This window comes from Manacus candei, unplaced genomic scaffold, assembly GCF_025592945.1.
Source record: "Manacus candei isolate 608988 ecotype Guabito, Panama unplaced genomic scaffold, ASM2559294v1 h1tg000067l, whole genome shotgun sequence".
Classification (NCBI taxonomy): domain Eukaryota; kingdom Metazoa; phylum Chordata; class Aves; order Passeriformes; family Pipridae; genus Manacus; species Manacus candei.
This window is the reverse complement of record NW_026138115.1, coordinates 9,264,306-9,284,732: the sequence shown is the minus strand read 5'-3', so window position 1 is coordinate 9,284,732 and position 20,427 is coordinate 9,264,306. Positions and strand designations below refer to the sequence as shown.

Genomic DNA, 20,427 nt, shown 5'->3' with positions numbered 1-20,427 from the left:
GAAGTGAATCACAGACCCAGCTGTCACTGAGCAGTGAATCCTGGCTGCTAAACCATGAGTGTAGTACACAGCACACAAGTGAATGGGCATTGCTAACCCAGAGACTCCTGACTGGTTCTGAAGAACATCTGCTATTTCAGGTCAGGTTTATGTGTCAGTGTTGGCACTGCTGACACCATTTCCAGAGCTGGTAAAGAAAAGAGGTGGCAGCACTGCAACACCAAGCCAGGTAGAGAAGGAAGATGAGTGAATAGCACAGGTTGAAGGTGCAGGGGGAAGAGAAGACAGCTGTGACAGTAGCTGAAGTAGAATAAAAGAGCTGAGGAGGTCAAACAAACATATAAAGAGCATTAATTGATTTCTAAATGAATCTCAACTGCAGAAATGCTGTTCTTGAACAAGGTGCTGCTTCTGTAGCCTGGATCCACAGTCAAGGAGGACTGGTGAGAGTAGTGGGCAAAAACAGATTTGCTATGAAACACCCATGTGGAGCTGAAGACAAGCTCTGGGTGACTAAGGCGAGGTAGAGTGAGGCTGGATTAAGAAAAAAAGAAAATGGGATGCTAGCAAGAGACTATAGACCTTCTTTCCAAATGGTTTCTAAGTTTGAATTGTCTATGGCCATACTGGCATTGAAATATCAAGTGAACTGCTGCTCTTTCTTCCCCGGGGGAATGGTCAGAGCTGGAATAACTCAGCAGCCCTGTGCTGGTGGATTTGTTTTTATTTCTAACAATAATGATATTATTTCCCTCCTCCTACTGCCCTTTATTCTCAAGTGTTTAGAATTGGTATTTCTGCTATAACTAGGTCAGGGAACCTAAGTAGGTCAGGGTGACTCTCTAAGCGTGGCAGATCTAGAAGCAAAGCTGGGGAGGGAAGACCTGTCTGTGTGTGTAAACAAAAGGTGGCAATCTGGGCCTAGGGGAAGGGATGATCTCAAAGTGAAGTGGTGAGAGCCTGAGAAATAATCTTGTGGGGACTGAGGAAGGAAAATGAGGTGTGGGGCAAGGAACAGGGACTGAGGGAGCAAGAAGGTTTGGGAATGAAGTACGAGCTGATGGGAGGATTAGAGAAGAGAATGGGATTACAGCTGTAGATGTGAGGACAGCAGAGAAAGGGATAAAGGGTTAGAGAGGGGCTAAAGCTGAGGAGAGGGAGAGAAAGGGATGTGTAGGTGGGAGCAGCTGAGAAGGACTGGGAAGGGGCTTGCATGGAGGACAGAAGGTGGCAAAAGGTGGTGAAAAGGCTGAGATGGTGAAGTGTATCTGAAAGGGAAAGAGTGTGAAGGGGACAGCAGGGATGATGTTTTTAACTACAGAGTGATCAGGGAGAGAGAAACATGGTATTCATATAGCGTGAAGCTGCCAATCCCAGCAAAGCTGTGGTGAAGCTGTCATTGTGTGTCTTCCCTCCTCTCTGGGAAGGGTGAGTATTCTGAAGGCAAAATTACAAAAGAAAAGGGATCTGTGACTCTGCTTGTGCTCCTAAGTTGCACCTCATTCTGCAGGGACATTGCTGACTTGATTTCAAAGCTCTGACTCCCATCCAAAGTTTGGTGTTCTTCTGCTGGAGTCATCAAAATCTGCTTCCCTCAAAAGCAAAGATGATGAAGCTGCAGCAATGGGAAAAGATGTTTACACCAAAGAGAAACCCCCAGGGTTTGAAAGTCAGTCATTCTTATGTGCCTCATTTTGTGTCTTTGTCACCCAATGCCTTGCATGTTTGGGGTTGGCAGGTTGAAAATGATGCATGCTACCCTGTGGGACCCCTCAAACTAGTGTTCCATGAAAATATGGAGACTTCATCTCCCCATCTGCAGCATCTCTCTCCTTTTATCGCATTTTAAGTATGTTCATGGGTGCAAAATCAGTGCAACCATGCAGACTGCATCTGCTGTGGGAGGGCATTCTGGCTCTGTTTCACGCACTTGGGAATACTTTCTGAACTGAGTTGGACACTGCCTTGCATTGTACCTTGTGGTCTCTCGGGCAGCTTATGTCTGCATTCAGCCCTCCTGATAATGATTATGCTGTCCTGTTACGGTGTTGCTCAGAGGACAGTTAAGGTGGCAGCCTGAAGGGAGGGCTGTCCTGTTTTATTATTATTGTCATCCATGGCTGTAAGATCCTCTGGGGTAGCGTTGGCAGTGGGGCAACCAGAGCTGTTATCTGTGGCTCACGTATGGAGATCTGCTGCACTGGACCCCTTGTCAATGGTCCTTACTCCCATAGTTGCCTTATTAATACTGAAAGTAATTTTAGTTTTCTTCTTCCATGGAGGTTATTACTTTTGGCCTAGCTGCTTATCAAGTTTTACTGAGTTTAGCTTTTTCTATTTGTTTTAGATAGCAGTTGCATGAAGCTCTACTAAAATTCACCTCTTAGGGCTAAGAGCAGTGAATTTGGAGGAGATGGAAGAAGGCCAAAAAAAATATTTGTTACAGAGGGGGTGAGTTTCCTAATGATACCAGCCTGGTGAGCCTTCTTTCCCTTTTTCTTTAGCAGAGATGTTACTGTGGAGGGGCTATGCAGCTTTGGTTCTAGCAGCCAAATCCACGGATCACCTTTGGATCATTGGCAGATCCATAAAGTTATCTGTGTATAGGCACTGTAAACAGATGTAATCAGTTGGAGTCAAGGCAGGAAAAGCTTTAGGGATATTGATTTGTTTGGTTTTTTTTTTAACCAAAATCTCTGTGTGGATCCAAGACCAAGACAAGGCAGCAGCATTTACTCTTTACTGGCAGTAAAGAGTTTTGACTATGGATAGTCTGCAATATTCCCACAAGAATAGAGGGTGAAGTTGGGTTTTTCTCCAAAACAGTTGGATGTCTCATCTGGGGATACTCTTTACAATGAATTAAGCCTCTGGATGATCCTAACTTGGTTGTAATTCCAAAGCTGTAATTTCATGACACCCTCTAGTGACCAGGTTAAGAGTATTAAACAACAGTTTAAAAAAAATTGAGGAACATAAAATTTGGTTTTTTTCTGTTATCTCAGAGTATTGTTTCAGGGTGAAGTTTTTCCTCAGTACTTTAATTTACTAGAAAAATTGAAGTACATTTGTTAAACCCCTTTGGGCTGCAATTCATAGCCATTTGATCTTTTTCTTTACTCCAGATACTACTTCTGACCATGAATGCTTATATTGCTTAAAAAAAATGCAAAACAAATATGAGCTTATTTTGATGGTGAAGTGTCTGGAACAAAAATATTATAGTTAGAATTTTTCCAAATATTTTATTTGATTAAACACCATGGAGTTCTGCGGGAACTGGAATGCAGTATGAAGAGATGAGCTTTCCAGGTGTAGCAGGGAATTAATGTCACAACTTTGTAATTGAGTTTTTTGAATACAAACACAAATTTTGTGAAATCGGTAGCAATTTGCCAGAGCTGTGATGACAACATCTAATTTTATTATTACCCCAACTATTATTATTATTGTCAGAGTTAAGCTTTACCCATCTGCTTTCTTCTGTGCACACATTAAGAACAAGGGCCACTCTGGGACTTCACTGCAGAGTTCAGGCATAGCAAAGCAGTGTAGCTACATGCATCAGACATGAGGAAGAATCACTGCTGAGATGAGGCACACACCTGGGATTAGTGATAGGCAGAGTCACTAAAATCCACCATGGTATTGGTACCTCTTAAAAGGAGCACCAACAGTTGAAAAATTACGGAATACCATTATGTTGTTCTGAACATGGGTGTCCTGAAATTGAAGGTGGGCCTGAGATCCAGTTGGTTCTGGTCTCCACCTGGATGAGTTTCTTCCTCTCCCAGTTCTCCACCATGTTTTTTACCTGCTCCCCTCTTGGTGCCTTCAAAAGTAAATGCCCCACCACCCACCCAGTGTCACTTCCATAGCAGCTCAGCTCTGTGCTGCTTCCCAGCCATCTTCCTGACACCTTATTGGCTTCCTAAGGAGGCTTTATGCTTTACAGTGCCCCTACGTTTCCCCTGTGGAGACAATGTTGTGTCACTCTTCGCTTCCAAATGCACAAGAAGGGGGACCCACATACTAGTTAAGATCATAGAATGGTTTGGGTTAGAAGATCATCTAGTTCCAACCCCCTGCCATTGGCTGAGATGCCTTCCAATAGACCAGGTTTCTCAAAGACCTATCCAACCTGGTCTTGAACACTTCCAGGGATGGGGCATCCACAACCTCTCTGGGCAACCTGTTCCAGTGCCTCATTTCCTTTTGAAAGCTGAAAGGTTGAAAGCTTTTTAGGGAGAAATATGAAGGAAACATCTTACACATATGGGGATAAATATAATCATATATATCAGCAGAAAGCATCTGCAAATGAAAGAAGAGAAGGAAAGCAGAGTGTGATTAGCAGAAGTTTGCATAGCAAGCAAGAGGTGAAGGTGCAGATATACAGTTATTAAACTGTAACCCTGACACTATCTGTAGCACTACTAAAATCTATAATCAGTTAACAAGCCTTATGTTAAATTACAAAGATAACTCTGTGGCTGCATTTTGTTGTTTTCTGCACATTAGACATGGTGTTGATGTCAGATTTTCCCCTGGACTAGTAGTATGTCCAATAGAAGGCTACAGGGGCATATTTGCCTTATACAATATGTTGAAAAGGCCTTTCTTAGCTTTTCAGATAAATTCTCTGTTGCTTTCCTCTTTGCTTGATCTTTGATATTTACCTGATTCTTTGAAATGTATCCAATTCTTCCTACTGGTAAACTACACAGAGAGTAACACAGACACACATTCCTATGGAGGGCCTTATGATATGCTGGGAATCTGATCTCCACTGTGCCAGCAGGGCAGAAGGATCTTGTGTTCTGGGCCTTGACCTGCAGCTCTGGAGATCTGCATTTAATTTTCAGCTCTGCCACATACTTCCCAAGTGACCTTGTGCAAGTCATTTATTCTCTCAGCATTTAATTATCACCCTTTTGCAGATGAGAAGTTGACACTTCTCTGCCTTCCAGAGAGTAATGTGAGGATAAATTCATCAACCTTCATGTTCTGCTGTGAACAATGGGAGTTCACTGAGGCAAAGCAAAGTCCAACGAGGAGATGAGGCAACATAGGGAAACAAAGCAAGGATGAAGCCCATTTTAGCTAGTTAGAGAGCTATCCTGTATGAACAGACTATATGATGTCTTGCAGGATTTTACATCAATCCTCTGAGTGTGCAGTCCTATGACCTCAGTATCCTAGCCTTCAGTATAGTGACAAACTGGAGGATGAGGAACACAAGGTTCCTTGCTGTCTTTTAGTACGCAGTTATCAGATGGCTCATTTGCTGATGTCACTTTTTTTATGGAGCTCCTGCCTTTTCATTTCTGTAGCTGATCTGAGTCAAGCATGGAAAATGGTCATTTACTGAGATTATGGAATATGTGTTGTATTGCAAATAGGACAAAAAGGTGCAAAGCATAAAAATATTCTCTTGGAGAGAGAATGTTCTATGTCAGTCTGTGTTGTCATTGTGATTTATTGTCCTAGAACAGTTGAGCATTTCTAGGAGCATTCTCACTGCTAAAGGACTTCAATTGTATGGGACATTTCCAGCATTCCCTAAGGAGATGGCTTTCATTTGTACAGGTGACAGTGGTGGGTCTGGATCACATGAACACATATCTTGACCTAACTGCCACTTCTTTCTTTGTAGCTATTCCTGCAAGTAATTCAAACTTGTTGCTTGGTTTTTTGCAACTGTTGCTCTGACAGTGTTCAGAAGGGTGGATTTCAAGAGCCTTTCTCATCTTGTTCCTTCAAGAGCAGATGAGCATCCTTCTGTGTAGCTAGAGCATGAACTCAACCTTGGCATTTGGGATGCCAAGTTACATATGGCAGTTGATCTCTTTTCGGGTATGGATGAAGGCAATTACTTGCTCCCAGTATAGCAAAATACTGTCAGACAGCTCTGGTCTAATTTTTGTTTTGTTCTCCACAGCTTTTATTAAAGCTACATGGAGCTGCAGGTTTTGAGCACTTTGGAATGTCATGCTACAAGATAGACCTCTCTTCTGTTAATGGAGGTTACTGAGTGTGTGGATGGAAGACATTTGTAATAACTAGACTTCATTATTTTTATTATTTTTTCAGGTACTGAAAAACTACCTTTCCCACTTGCTACTTAATATTAGATAAAAAAAAAAAGGTCTTAGTAATTTATTTAACTTCAGAATGAAGTTCTATTGTTTTGAAGCTTCCAGGAAATACAGGTAGTCTGATTGGATGTGTGCATTTTGGGATCTTTTGGAAGCCGCCTGCTTGTGAATCTCAGGATTTTATAAGATGATATTGTGTCTTGGCTAGCAGGGTCCAAGACGTCAAGTGAAAAAGGGAATAGAGACTTGGGGGCCTAGATTTTTGAATTTTCAAGTGGCTAACTATTCCAGTTTGGATAAGGTGTCTGTGTATCCTTAGGATGTGAGATCAAGTTGGGGGAAGCAAGTTTGTGTTTTGAGATTTTTTTCCCTTCTGTCCCAACAACATTTAAAAAATCTCATTCCCAGCATTTCTAATGTTAGGAAGCATTCCAAGAAAATCAAGCAGCCTGTGAGAAGTAGATACTGCCTTTGCTGCATCTTCACCCTAGCTTCTCTGGAGTAATGTTGTAGGGGTATAAAACATGTTTCCTGTTAGCAGGAAATGTGCTGTAAAGAATGAAGCCTAAGTAAATATACAATAAAGAGATGTATAAAAGTGTCTGTGAGAGACAATTCATGGCTCTGTTAGTATCACAAGGAGATTTTTTTCTGGGTTTCTAAAGGCCCTTGCTGTAGTACAGGGAATGACTGTAATGCAAAACTTTAAACACCATGCTGAAAACAAACAGCCAACATGTTCTCAGCCTTTTCAGCATCTGTTAAATAAGGAGTATAAAGAGGTGTGCTGTGGATATTAGGGGGTTGGCACACTCTTGATATTGCTGTCACTGGAAAAAGGTTATTTATAAAATGTGCTGTGGAGCAAATATGGAATTGCTGCTAATAGTGAAGCAGCCCTAGCAAAATGTGTTTGGAACTCACAGGAGGTATGAAAATGCAAGAAGACCTTTCATCAAAAGATTACAGAGTGGGAGATAAACAAAACCTTCCTCTTCCTGCAGTGTGTCAGGTCATATGGGTGGGTACAGCTGATACTTAGGCACACGTAACAAAACTTGGCAACAGGAAGTGAAGTCACATGCTTAGCAGAACCTTCAAGGGCACACTCAGGAGATGGAATGTAATTACTCAGTTTGGATTTTAGCCATGATACTGAGTTAGCCCTCAGAGCAAGTATGATTTTATTTATCTCTCTTCTCCATCCTGAGAGTTCCTAAGATTAGAGGTAGGCACTGAGGACCCTGTATTTAATTTTCTTGATAAGCTTTTTCTATTACTTGCATTCTTGCCTTACAAACATGAACAAATTTAGTCTAATATCACCTCTGTGAGGCTGGGAAGTATTTTCCCATCTGCTTTTTCATGCCTAGGAGTGGTCCCTGCGAGAAGTACAAGATTGGGATGGTTTGGTTTGTTCCTTGCATTGGGGATTACAGTTTGAGTTGCTGTCCTTTTTCACAAGGAAAGGTCCTAAATATCCAGGATAGGAAACAATTGGTAATTTAATGAGCCTCAGAAGACTTGGTAGAAAACAGGGCATTTCCCCTCACTGCTGTCCTTGCTCATGATGAGTGCAGAATGAGGGGCCAATCACTGTATATTTCATGAACAAAATATCAAGTTTGTTCTTGTATAGTGTATTGTATGTTAGGCAGCTGGCCTGTTCCCTCTTCCTTCTGGCTGACAGTAGGATTCTCTGATCAGGTAGGGTTTCCTGTTATGTGAGCTCTACCAGTGGAGTGCACATGGGAAGCCTGTGCTTCCTTTCACTCAAGTGTTCCTTTTGATGAAAGAGATGAGATATTGTGTTGGTGTTGGCTAGGGTAGAGTTAATTTTCTTCACAGTGGCTAGTATCTATGTTTTGGCTAGGGTCTGTATTTTGGATTTTTGCAGGACACGGGGTTGATAATATAGAGATGTTTTTGTTATTGCTGAGCAGGACTTAAAGAGAACCAAGGCCTTTTCTGCTTTCCGTACTGCCATGCTGACATGGAAGTTGGGGTTGCATGGGAGGTCGGGAGGAGACACAGCTGGAACAGGTGACTCAAACTGACCAAAGGGATGGTCCATACTATGTGACATCATGCTCAGCATATAAAGTCGGAGGAAGGAGGAAGGGGCAAGACGTTTGGTGTGATGGTGTTTGTCTTCCCAAGTAATCATTACATATGATGGGGCCCTGCTCTTCTGGAGATGGCTGAACACCTGCCTGCCCATGGGAAGCAGTGAATTAATTCTTTGTTTTACTTTGCTTGTGTGTGTGGCTTTTGCTTTTCCTATTAAACTGTCTTTATCTCAATCCATGGATTTTCTTACCCTTCCAGTTCTCTGCCTGATCCCATGGGTGGGAAAATGAGCAAGCAATTGCATGGGATTTGGCTGTTGGCTGGGGTGAAATCACAGCACATGTGTTTTGTCCCCATTTTTCAGGCAATTTCCTGAAGAACAGCTGCAGAGTGCTCTGAGGCCTGCTGGCCCAGGCCCCTGTTAGCATAGAAATATCTAGATAGCTGGTGACCCAGAATAAAAATATAAAGGCAGGTAAGCTGGGGGCAGCAAGATGCCTCTCTGTTCTCCCCTCCAAGTAATATTTTATTTATTTATTTAACAATCCATAGTGTGCAGCTATTCCTCTTGCCTTTCCCTGCCGTAGGAATAGATGAGTGATGGACTGCTTTAAGTAAGGCCATGCTTCAGGGTGCAGAAAGCTGAGTTCAAAGTGCTCCACAGATGACGTTTGTACACAGAAAGATTTAGACCCATGCAGGCACAGAACTGTGCTTGTGACTTAAGCATAAGGAAAGATGTCCATATGGTGAAGTCTGGCGAGATCACAGATCAATGTTAACCCGAGCCACCTCTCATCAGGGAGCGATCAGGCCAGTGAGTGACAGCAACAGGATCTAGACTCGTAGCTCAGGTTTGCGTGTTGAAATAATCCAAGGACACGCTGCAGTGATTGGCAGTGCAGCCACGCAGCCCAGCCCGCCTGTCCCGTGGAGCAGGTTCCGTCCGTGGGGAGGGCACAGGTGAGAGCCCGCCTGTCCCGGTGCGGCAGCGCCCGGCGGGTTTCAGCACCGCGGAGAGCGGCACCGCCCCGCCATCGGCCCCCGCCACCGCGGGGTTGCGTGCGGTGCTTTTATGAAGTCTTCGTACGCCAAGCGCTTGAAGAGGATTGTTTGAAGAGAATTGGAAAAAAAAAATTCGAAGTTTTTTTTCACAAGAGCACTCAGCAAAATGTCAAGTTTAACAGTCAGTATTTGGGCAACACTTTTCATGCAAGGGTCTCCATGCACTTTGTGAATATTAATGAAGCTAGCTGCAAAATCAATCATGCCTTTATAATGTAGGTAGGTTTCATTATCCTTGTCTAGTTGAGGAAACTGAGGCAGACAAGGATAATGTATTTTGTCTCAGCCAGTATTGAACACAGGAAATAAAGACTATGACCTTTACGCTCTCACTAATACAAAACCATAAAACTTCTATAGCTTTTCCTGGTTTTGGCTTTAAGAGATGTACTTCCTTCTCTAAATTACAATTCTTCACTTAACTGATCTAGACTGGCAAGCTTATGGCAAAGGATTTTCCAGCTAGCCTAATTATAGCAATTCTCACCTGCTGCCCTTCTGTTTCTTGAGGATTGATGTTGTTTTTAAAAAGAAAGAGAGTCACTAGCCTTATTTCAAATGCACATCGGTACATGTGTTTGTTATTCCTGAAAATGTTAATTTGAAGCAAAAACTTGCCCCTTTGATACTTAGAAATAGATAAATATATGTGCTATTTTGCACTCAATTGTCAGGCATGTCCCATGCTGTTTTGTTGTTTTCCTGGACAGGTGGAGACAGAGCAGTTAGGCACTGACGGCTTCTGTCTGGTGAGCTGGCTCTTGATTGACTGATTAGCTTCTTTGTATGGCAGGCACTTCTCTCAGCTCCATCATTAAAGATGCATCATAACCCCTTACAAGAGCCTTTTTTTTTTTTCCCCTGACACAGAGGGAGAGGGAAGGAGTAATTTTGAATGTTTTACAGTAGGGAAACTTTTGTTAATATGGAAGGTCTTTAGAGATGGGATGTAGCCAGACTTCTGGCTTTAAAGCTTTGAAAAAGAAAGCTAAAAAAAATGACAGTCAGGACAGTAACTCATCAATCCTCAAAAGATTTTTCAGGTATAGTATTCTATTATTTTTGTTTATAGAAATTATCTTTAGTATTAAATAGCTAACCTTTGTAAAATACATGGGAAGGAGTTGGAGAGGTGCATTTCATTTTACAATTGGAAAAAATGAGGTATGGAGAAGGAGACTCACGGACATGGTTGCAGGTGTCTGGACTGTCAAGTTACAGCTCTCAATCCTTTCAGTTTGACAGCAAACCATGGTTTCTTCCAGAGGCAGGAGGCAAGAGCCAGGAGATGACCCCAATTCTCTGTCAGTGCTGGTATCTGATGTATCTTCTTTCCATTTTACTGTTGATAATGCTATCCCTTATCTAATATGTTTTCTGCCTGGAGAAGTGATACTGGTGTGTGTAACTGTGAACTTAAATTGATAGGATAGTATAACTTTGTTGTTTCTTTATAAGATAACTTTTCACAGGTCAGCTTGCATCACTTTGGAAGGAACTTAAACAAAGGAAAACCGAAAAAAGGCACCTCGTATTCTGCAGCAAGCATTTATGTGGGGAATTGTAACTCTTGTTTAACAAGATTTCTGAAGTTACACTGATATGCCCAGTAAAGCTCTGTCTCAGACAAAACACAGAATAATTTACTTCTGATGCAGCACTTTCTGCATCGTTCTTGCAGATATTGTGATGAACTCAGAGAGGACATGACCACTTCTGCAGTGATGATCAGCAGTGTCACAAGCAGACTGAGCTTTAGTTCTCAGATTTTGGCTGGTAAAAAAGGACAAGATAATCAATGTCTTCTGTCTGCAGGCCAATATCTTAACAGTCAGCTTTGGTTTGTAGCTGGATGGGGTGGGATGGAATCTTCTATTGTTATGAATTTGCCTGTGCATGGGGTGACCATAAACATGCTCCGTATGATCACTGTGACTCCTTGCATGGAGTGAAGCACAGTGTGTTCAAGACACTGCAGTTCATCTGTGACGCTTGTGTCTGGGTTATAGTAGTCCACTTGACATAACCCCTGGTGCCTCTTGCTGAGACAGTGATGGGCTAAGTAAAACTTTGTTAATTAGAACCTGTTGCAAACCTTATCTTTTATTAGGGTGGTAATATGAAATGTAGAGTCTGCTAACTATTCTTTCTTCAGTTGAGTGATTAGTTCCTATAGGAGGATTCTGACTTCTCGATACAAGAGACTAATGCTGAGAGGCACTGCCTCATCATTTAACCAGGTACACCCACTGTTTTATTTCAGTTCAAATCCTGATCCTAGATCTGAAGATTAGAAAGCTTCAGTGCCTCTAATGCTGAGTATAGGCATCCAAACAACATTTTGCCTGGTAGGAATCTTGTTAGAGAAATGTAATGCTCATTTTGTAGGAAGCCTGCATAAGGATTCACATACCTTTCTGCATGATGGGAATCAGGTCTATGCAGGCATTTACAAATCAACATATGTATCATTGTTTGTATGTATATGTGGTCTAAATCTAGGAGATCTGTACATCTGTGAAGTTGTGTTTTAAAATCCTAGAAGAAGTCCTGTCCCTTCAAAGATGTACAGAGTTCTCTGTTGAGAGCTAGACATAGCATAGATCCATCCTGGGATGTAGCCTTGTATCTGGTTTAGTAGAAGTGTGGAAAACTGAGAGAAAACAATAATTCGATGGAGCTTAACAATGGCTTCCATTTAATTATAAGCCTTGTTGACTGGCTTGTAAGAATGTTTTATTAAGTCATCTTCAGTCAGGGGAATACTGATGACAATGGACTGTTATTGAGCTGTATTTGTGGTGATGTGAGAGGTGCACTGTGGGATGGCTGTGAAGGCTACTCTATTTTTGGGATATAAAATTGCAGTGCAAGGAGGAATGGATGGCACCTTGCTGTGAAATAATATAATTCATACCTGTTTCTTTACAGTATTGCCCTTTGAATGGGCAGTGACATGGCAGCCTTGTCTAAAGGCAGCTGCCCAGCCTTTGCTCACCCATGTTCAGTGAAGAGTTTCAGCTGTTAGGAATTGTTTGAATGCAGCAGATCTCATTGTCTCTGAGTTGCATTGGTGCAGAGCCAGTCAGCTTGGGGAGGAAAGACAAACCTGTTAAGTGGAGATTTTGCTTGTTTACTGTGTATTTACATCTCCCCTTCAATCTTTTTTTTGGTCCTAAAATTTAAATATTTGATGTCAGTTAATTTATTTTTATGAAAAATTAGGTTTTTTTCATTCCAGAAACAGAAAGCAATAGAGATGCCAGCATCATGGGGGCATCTGTTCTCTACTTTAATTAGTCCTTTCCCCCCCACTCATTTCCAGCCCATATGCAGAGATGCATAACTCTGGGTTTTGTTTTTTTTTTTTTTAACTATCTGGGTCATCCATTACAATGTACCTATCTGGGTGTTATGCCAAAGGCAGATCATCTATGAGGTCTTAAACACTGCTAAATGATAAATAAGTGCTGCTGATTCCCAAGGGTCAAAGTCTCTGGTCAGTGAGGTGTGCCCTCAGGGAAGATTGTTGCTTTTTCCTTAAAGTGCCAAACACCAACATGCAGATTAATCATGAATCTGTCACTTTGGAAGTGCAATATAGCAACCAACACTTTGTTTTCTCTCATGAAATGCCATATCCTGCCCATGTGCTTTTTTTCCCCCCCTTAGTAAGAAGACTTGATGTCGTGCCACCTTCCAATGCCTTCACTCAGGGTTATATCTCAAAGACTTCAAAAGGATCTAGGACTACTCACTTCCAGAACTGACTGAGTCTCTTATTCTGGATGTGATGGATTGTGGCTATTCTAGAGGCCTTTATGCTTACTCCTATAAGTTCAGGGCTGACTTGTTTAATAGAATGAAGGAATGAATACACTGGGACCTGTATCAGTAGTCACAGCCAGTTTTGTTAGGAGCTTTAGACTGATTTCAAGGAAAGGAAGAATGAAAAACCTGCAGCAGGAAAAGGAAGCATGAAAGTTGGACCATCAAACCATAACAGGGTATCATGAGTTTAATTTGAGCAGAGAAGTGTATAGATGTAATGGCCCTCAGCTTATGTCAGTGGTGAAATTTATGGAGCTCTGAAAGGGCATCAGAAGGGGGAAGTAGTGAGTGTTGTATTGCATGGGAGAGTTTAAATGAGGTGACAATGGCACCAAAAAAATAGATCATGGGGAATAATTCTGTTCTGATTTTGAGGGTGATGGAAGAACTATCACCTTAGCTGATCTTTCTCACCTATAGCTCTCATGTGAATACAACACTTCAAAGTGCTGAGAATATACACCAATATCCATTGAAGTCTGTGATAACTAAAGGCATGGATCATTCTGCAGCTAGTGGTATTGTTTCTGTAGGTTTGAAGCATCCCTCTCTGTTCTCTGCCTCAAACACAGCTCACTCTTCTGCATGTTTCAGCACTCTGCATGTTTTGCTTGCCTCACTCTCTGCTTCACAGCTGCTGCATTAAATCCATCTGTGGACACTTAAAAGATGCTGTGGAAATGTATTGCTTGCCTTCAGCAATAGCGGTGGTTGGCCAACCGCATTGCTACCCTAGACCATCAGCCCCAGCACTGTGGTGCTTGTGTTTGCTGGACTGTTCCTTCTGAGTGTACGGAGGTGAACACATGTTCCGTATTAATCTTCATTTCAATGAAGTTGTTTTAGTTCATGCTTTATTGCAGCGCTTTGTAATAATGCGTCTGTAATGGCAGCCCTTGGGGCAGCAGTCGCATGTGGCAGGCTGAGTGCCTGAACTGCTCCTGAGAATGACTCCAATCATACAGAATGAGGCACTCCCTGATGCACCATCTGAATTTATAATACCAATTTATGTAGTGCCCTAAAGCAAGGTTTGTATTTGCTCTGGGACACAGGGGCCAGGCTATAGAAGGGGAACTGCTCTCCATTTTTTTTACTGTCCCTTTTTCGAATATATGCATTTGTCTAGCTTTCCAGCTTGCCTGTCTTAAAGCCTAGACTGAGCCCAAAAAATGCAAGAATATGCCTTGATACACAGTAATGGGTGCAGAATCTGTAACTGGACAAAGCAGGCCTGCTGCCAGTCTCACAGCATCAGTCAGAACCTTCCACTAGGTATGGAGGGGAGACATGTAGGAGAGCACAGCCCTGCAAACAGTGTAGGGCAGAGTCCAGGCTGCTAGTTCATTATGGACTTGCTTGTGTTGTTAGGAGTCAGTATTGGCTTAACCTCCTTTGAGAAAAGACGTGATGAGCCCAAGACACTTAGGGTTCAGTTTTCAAAACTTGGTTAGGGTTCAATTTTCCTAGATAGGTACCCAGTACGATTTTCAGAAAGTACTTAAATAGAATGGATACCTAATGCTGACTAACTTTGAAAAAGAGGTATAAAATGCTGTAAAGGTCAAAAGCAGTGCTTTAGGCTTGCCCTGGAGATATGCCGTGCCTATCATTAAACAGAAGCTAAAAGGCTTTTGTCAAAAATAGTGTTTGCTAAGTGAAAAGAAGGTATGTTTTGCTCTTTTTGGCTCCCTGGAGAATTTTGCTGAAGCTACAAAATTCCCAGCCCCCACTACTTTATAGCAACAGGAAGAGAATTTTCTCCCTTCACCCCAGTTTTATTGGAGTCCTGTTTGGGGTTCCTCATCTCACCTTAAATCTTCACATTATAGACTCATGCAAAACAAAGAAGTTTACTGTCATCTGATTATGAATGAGAAGTACATCCTCCCATGGATAGAACAGTGTTTGAAAGCACTGTGTTCGTCTGGCACATAAGCAGAGAAAATTGTGTTTATCCAAAATGGTGCATAAGGTTTTAGTGCAACTGGCTGCAGCAGTTCCTTATCCTGAGAGCTTCCAACTGACTAGTTAGTTATAGCAAGATACCTGCAAGCATCTTTCAGGAGAGCTCACGGGATAAAAGAAATTTTGCTGGGGAACCATGCTTCAGTGACTGTGGAGCAGATCCAAACTCAGTCATGAGATGGGTGCTGTAGTCAGTGTGAGGGGTCTGTTTTTTGAGAGAAAGAGGGGACACCCTGTCTTGCATTGATGCTGTTATTGTGCACTGACATCCTTATTCCACCTGCTCTTGTTGGCTGGGGAGGGTTTCTGTCTTGTGTGAATAAATGGCCAGCTGCAGGTAAGTGTTTGCTGTGAGAATGCTAGGGGTTGATCCTGAAGATTGAATGCAGTACCAGATAAAAACCTCCAAACTGTCTGTGTTTCTCGTGTTAGGAGTGTTATCTAGTGGATACAGCAGGAAACATCCCTATCTGGTATCACTGGTCTTGAGCAATCAAGCTTTCTGTATTTCAGGGTCACTGAAGGGGTGAAGAGCAAAATGGAAATACTGTTTAGTCTTACTCGAGGAGTTGTGAAACTCTTCAAGGAGTAGCTTCTGTAGATGCATTGGGTTAGGTTTATCTTTCACTCTTCCTCACTTAAATCCAGCTTTTCTGATTGCAGGTCTTTGAATGCTCTTCCTCTTTTAGTACTCCTCAATTCCTGTTCTTACCCAATGCTGTTGACAGACAAGCAGGTATGACATGATATTTGTTGCCAGGGAAGCACACTGTGATGTCATTGGTTAATTTTCATGGCTCCATCTGAGGAGTCAGAAACAAGGAGAGGAGGCAGAGTTCAAGTGGAGGAGGTAGTAAGCAATAAAGATCTGCTAAGTGTTACTGCGGGGGGGGGGGGGGGGGGGGCGACTGATGACATCTTGGAAACTGGAGTGATCCTGTAGAGTTATAAGACTCAAGAAACAAGAAGGGATGGAGTTCAAACTGGTGGAAATAATTGTTGGAAGGTTGTGCTTTAACTCCGAACTGTGGCTTTGGTTATGGCCATTTCACTGGATGCTACCTGCTGCCTGAGGAAGTGGTTCTCTTCCTTTTCGGCCAGCACTGAGTCAGGGTCACAGTGAACTTGTTGACAATGGGAGAAGGCAATGGATGTCGTTCTGTCTTAGAATGAGGTGGTGTCTAATATCTGGTGGTGGAGGTCATAAAGCCAGTATGACAACCATTAAATTTTATATTGCTGGCTGAAAGAATGTACAACTTCTATTTTTAATTCCCTTGCACAATCAAGTGTGCATGCACATCTGTCTCATCTGTTATTATTATGCTTACATATTCTTAAGTGTAAATACACATGTACAATGCATCCTCTCACAATGATGCTCTTAAAGATTGTGGAAAAGAGTGTATGAGACTTGGAGAAGAGTTTGCATAATTTTTTCCCCCAAATAGGTTAGTTGATGCAATGAAATATGCTTCTTTTCCCTACATGCCTTGCTCTGAATGTGCTCCTGCAGTGTTTGCACATACACCACTCTTACACACTCTTCCTACGTAGACACTCCTGTATACACACGTCAACTTTTTTTGGTGATGTGTTCATTCATACACTTCCACACACTCAAAGGTGTGTCTGTTTAGTTTCTGTTCCCTGTACACTCGGTTAAACAAAGTGGTGCTCAGAAAATCGCTTCCTGTATAAACTGTGTAGAGTTTCTATTAAATAAATGCAACAGAACATGCTAGGAGGAAGAAAAGGCCTATGAAATCAAGAATAAATGGGTATGTCCTGCAAGTGGTCAGAATAACTCTGGAGGTTGAACTCCAGCTGGAATGAAAAATGACGTTTGCAGGAGAAGAGCTTAGAACTAATTCTCTGAAATGATGGTAAAGGGACTTCTGACCGGGTGCTGTCATGATTACTTTTCTCCCATCTCTGTTATTTCTTATTATTGTGATGAGTTTTGCTCTCTCAAGTAGGATAAGGTCACCAGTGAGATAAGATCAGCTTCATTTGGCACAACCAAGAAGATCTGATCACAGTTTGGACTGCAGCTTCTAAATTCACCTTGGGTATTAACTTCTGAGCAAAAAGACACTGAAAGTGCTAACATGGCAAATATATATATATATATATATATATATATATATACACATATATATATATATACACACACACACATATATATATATAAAAAAAATAGCCAGAGAGATAAATTGCATTCTTACTGTGTTGCAAAGACTTCCCTACCACTGTTTCAATGGCAAATTCCCCTTGAGCCTCATTTCCATTAAACAGTACCATACAAATGCTTAATTTCAAGGATTTGATGAATGCCCTTCAGAGAACCTAAGGAAAAGACCAGGATATTATACTCTATGGGACACTGTTGCAGTGCAGCCTCTCTTCCTATCTCTCTGCCATACTCAAGGCATTAGTTTTGATTGAATCTTTTAGATCTTGTGTTGCAGCATTTGGAGATCCTGACATGATGGATAATGCCTCTAACTCCTGCCCATTCTGTCTCCAGGGTCTTTTCCAACTTCTGATCCCCCTCTCTCATCACCCCTGCTTAACAGGAAAGGGATGGGGGGACACCAGGAACTTATGATAATAGTACATGCAGTTTCTACTGCATCAAGGAAATAGGTAGCTTCTGTGAGCCAGCTCATTCTTCTAGCAAGATGTAAGCAAAAGCTATGTCTTGTAGCTACTACAGCTGCTGCCCTGAATTAACAAGCCCAGATCTCAGAGCAGATTAAGTACCTTGAATATGAGCAGGTCTATGTAGCAAATTTATTGAAAATTGCACTGACTGAATTGCCCCAGTTTATTGACAGCACTTTGTCTTTTAGTTATAACAAGCACATTGGCTTGGTAAAAAGTTTGGGAAATTTATTCTAAAGGGAATAAGCAAAAGAAGATGAATAACGTTTCTATGACTCTATTCTTGCCTTTGCCTCTTCTGTCTGGTGGTGTTGGGAGGGAGTGGCCAGGTACGCAGGTCTATAAATCTACCACTGCTAATTTTTAAGGTCCCTTGGAAAGGGAGTGGCTATTTTCTTAATGAAGACACCAAAAAGTCTGATGTATCTACTTATCATCTTATAGATGGGGACAAAACACTTTACCTAGAGCATACATTTTAAAAAGTCAGGATTCCAGTGGCAAATACTGGGGAGGGGAGCAGTATTAGAGGGGGCTGGTCCAAACCTCACCGTGATAATCATATTTTTCCTTGCTCTCCATACATTTTATTTGCAAACTGCATGTTCAGAGCTAGAGATGTGATGGAAAGAATTAGAGGAATTACTCAGAAAAATCCACTCCCCTATTGAGCAATTAGAGCACTGCTTGCTCGACAGAGAACTTCTTGTACTTCACGGCTTTCCTCTTGTCTCTATTTTGCTCCACACCCCAGCAAAGATATGCCTTGCAACCTTAAAGAAACTTCATTGCTCTTCTAATGTTTTCTCACTACTCTCTGCCTATTTATAAAATGATGTCTGCTATTTTGGTGCCTAACGGTAACAATTTTTCAGAAGTAGCGGTCTGTGGCGTCTGAGTTAGGCACAGTAAGATTTTTTCAAAGTAGTTGTTATCTTCATATGTATGTGTTCATATATAGCACTCTGAATAGAAGCTTCTCAGTTAGATGAAGTCTTCTACCCCTCTTTCTGATTTGTAGACATTTCATATATGGGGGTCCTAGGTTTTTCTTTTTCCGGTTGAAAGGATCGTGTGTGGATGAAAACCAGCCCATTTTCCCCAAATCTTGTTGGGCTCACTTTACCCTTGGTGATTAAGCTGGGTAAAAGGTGCTAGTTTGTTTTTTCTCTCAGGGGACATACAGTTTTCTGTCTATTAAACCGAAGAGGTTTAGTTTGGAATTGGAAGTGGAGACTGTTCTCTTGTCATTGATTTTACACAGAAGATACTCTGTTGATAGGCAGCCGGATCAAAATATGATAGAAGTATGTGCGTGTGTGGTCTTAGAAGATCTTGGAGAAGGAAGGGCCAGAGAAGGTGCAGTTTCAGATGACTGCCTCATCAAATCATTACTTTGATAAACTGCAAGCTACAAAATGCGAGATTACCAGAACTATCAAGCAAGGGAAGGAAGGTACTAGAAGACAGATTTTATTGCCAGTTGCACTTTTTAAATCTGGATTTAACTATTGCAGTAAATTAAGTAATACCTGATTTTCTTCACAGTAATTGAGACCAGGATCTAATCCCATGCCCCGAGGAGGGATAGATAGTTCTTACTGCTGCTATGTTGTCCATATAAAACAGGAAGTTTAACAATAACCTGCCTTTGCACAAACATCTAAGGGGATAAAATCTTGCTCTTGGTATGCTGATTTTGAGTCAGGAAGATGGCCCATTGTCACCTTGTTGAAATAGGTCTCCATTATCCTCTCTGTGCATGTATCTGAATTAGTTAGGGCGTGTGAAGGACTGCGTTTTCCAGAGAAACTTCCCAGTGGGCTCCTAATACTACTTGTAACTATTATTTAGTGTTTTTGTGTACCTATTATCCACCTCAGACACAGCTGCATTTCGATAGTCAGCAAGGTGATCAATACATACTTTGTTAAATAATAATTATTTATTATTTATCGAGTACTGTAGGTAGGCTGTCTGCTATGCAAAATGTAGAAAAAGGCAAAAACCTTTGGATACATGATCAGAAGCAGAAGGAAAGACAAATAACTTTCCGGTCTGTCCCTAAGGCAAATGCATTTCTAAGTGTCTGGTGTTGCGGAATGAACAGCATACACAAATTTTACAAGATCATAGGGTCTAGGGTCTAGAGAGAGGGACCAGAAGGTTTGATTTCTCACTTTTAGTTTTGTGTGAACTTCATGTGCATAATGTTCCTGCCTGCTAGTCTTCTCTGAGGTGGACTTTCAGCATGATAACCCATTAAAAAACTTGACATGCGTGTTCCCCACATATGTTTATTGTGCTAAGTGCAAATGCTGATACAACGATAAATAACAATTTCTAGGATGTCCACTCTGAATGAAATACCGACCCAAACACAGTCGATAGTGTCTGTCAGTGCTGTTATCTCTACTTTTACAAGTGAGCAAATGGGTGGATAAAAAAGTTTGAAAGATTTGTGCAAGGTAACAAGAAACGTAGTGGCTGGCTTAAATGAAATGGTCAGTGTATAAACTGACTTGAAATACCCAGTAAGTTTGGGTCAAACTCTGAGCTAGAAGGGAAAAATCTTTGGGAACTTAAAGGTTTTTTTGGGAGATGCATCGTCTGAGGAAGACGTTACCTCCTCCTGCTCTGATGGCAGGTCCCTGGTGGCAAACTTAAGAAGGAAAAAATAAACTGCATCTTCCTCCTTCTCCTTGCTGGGACCAGAGGGGCATAAATC

At 41.7% G+C, this 20,427-nt stretch overlaps 1 protein-coding gene across 1 annotated transcript in view; it reads left to right on the top strand.

Moving 5' to 3' along the window:
- Window positions 1-5,810: 5,810 nt before the first annotated feature.
- Window positions 5,811-20,427, top strand: part of NRXN3 (neurexin 3) — a 1,015,491-nt gene continuing 1,000,874 nt past the window's right edge. Inside the window, exon 1 of the mRNA XM_051806312.1 lies at window positions 5,811-5,856. The gene's annotated coding sequence lies outside the window, so the exon portion shown is untranslated. The remainder of the gene's footprint in view (window positions 5,857-20,427) is intronic.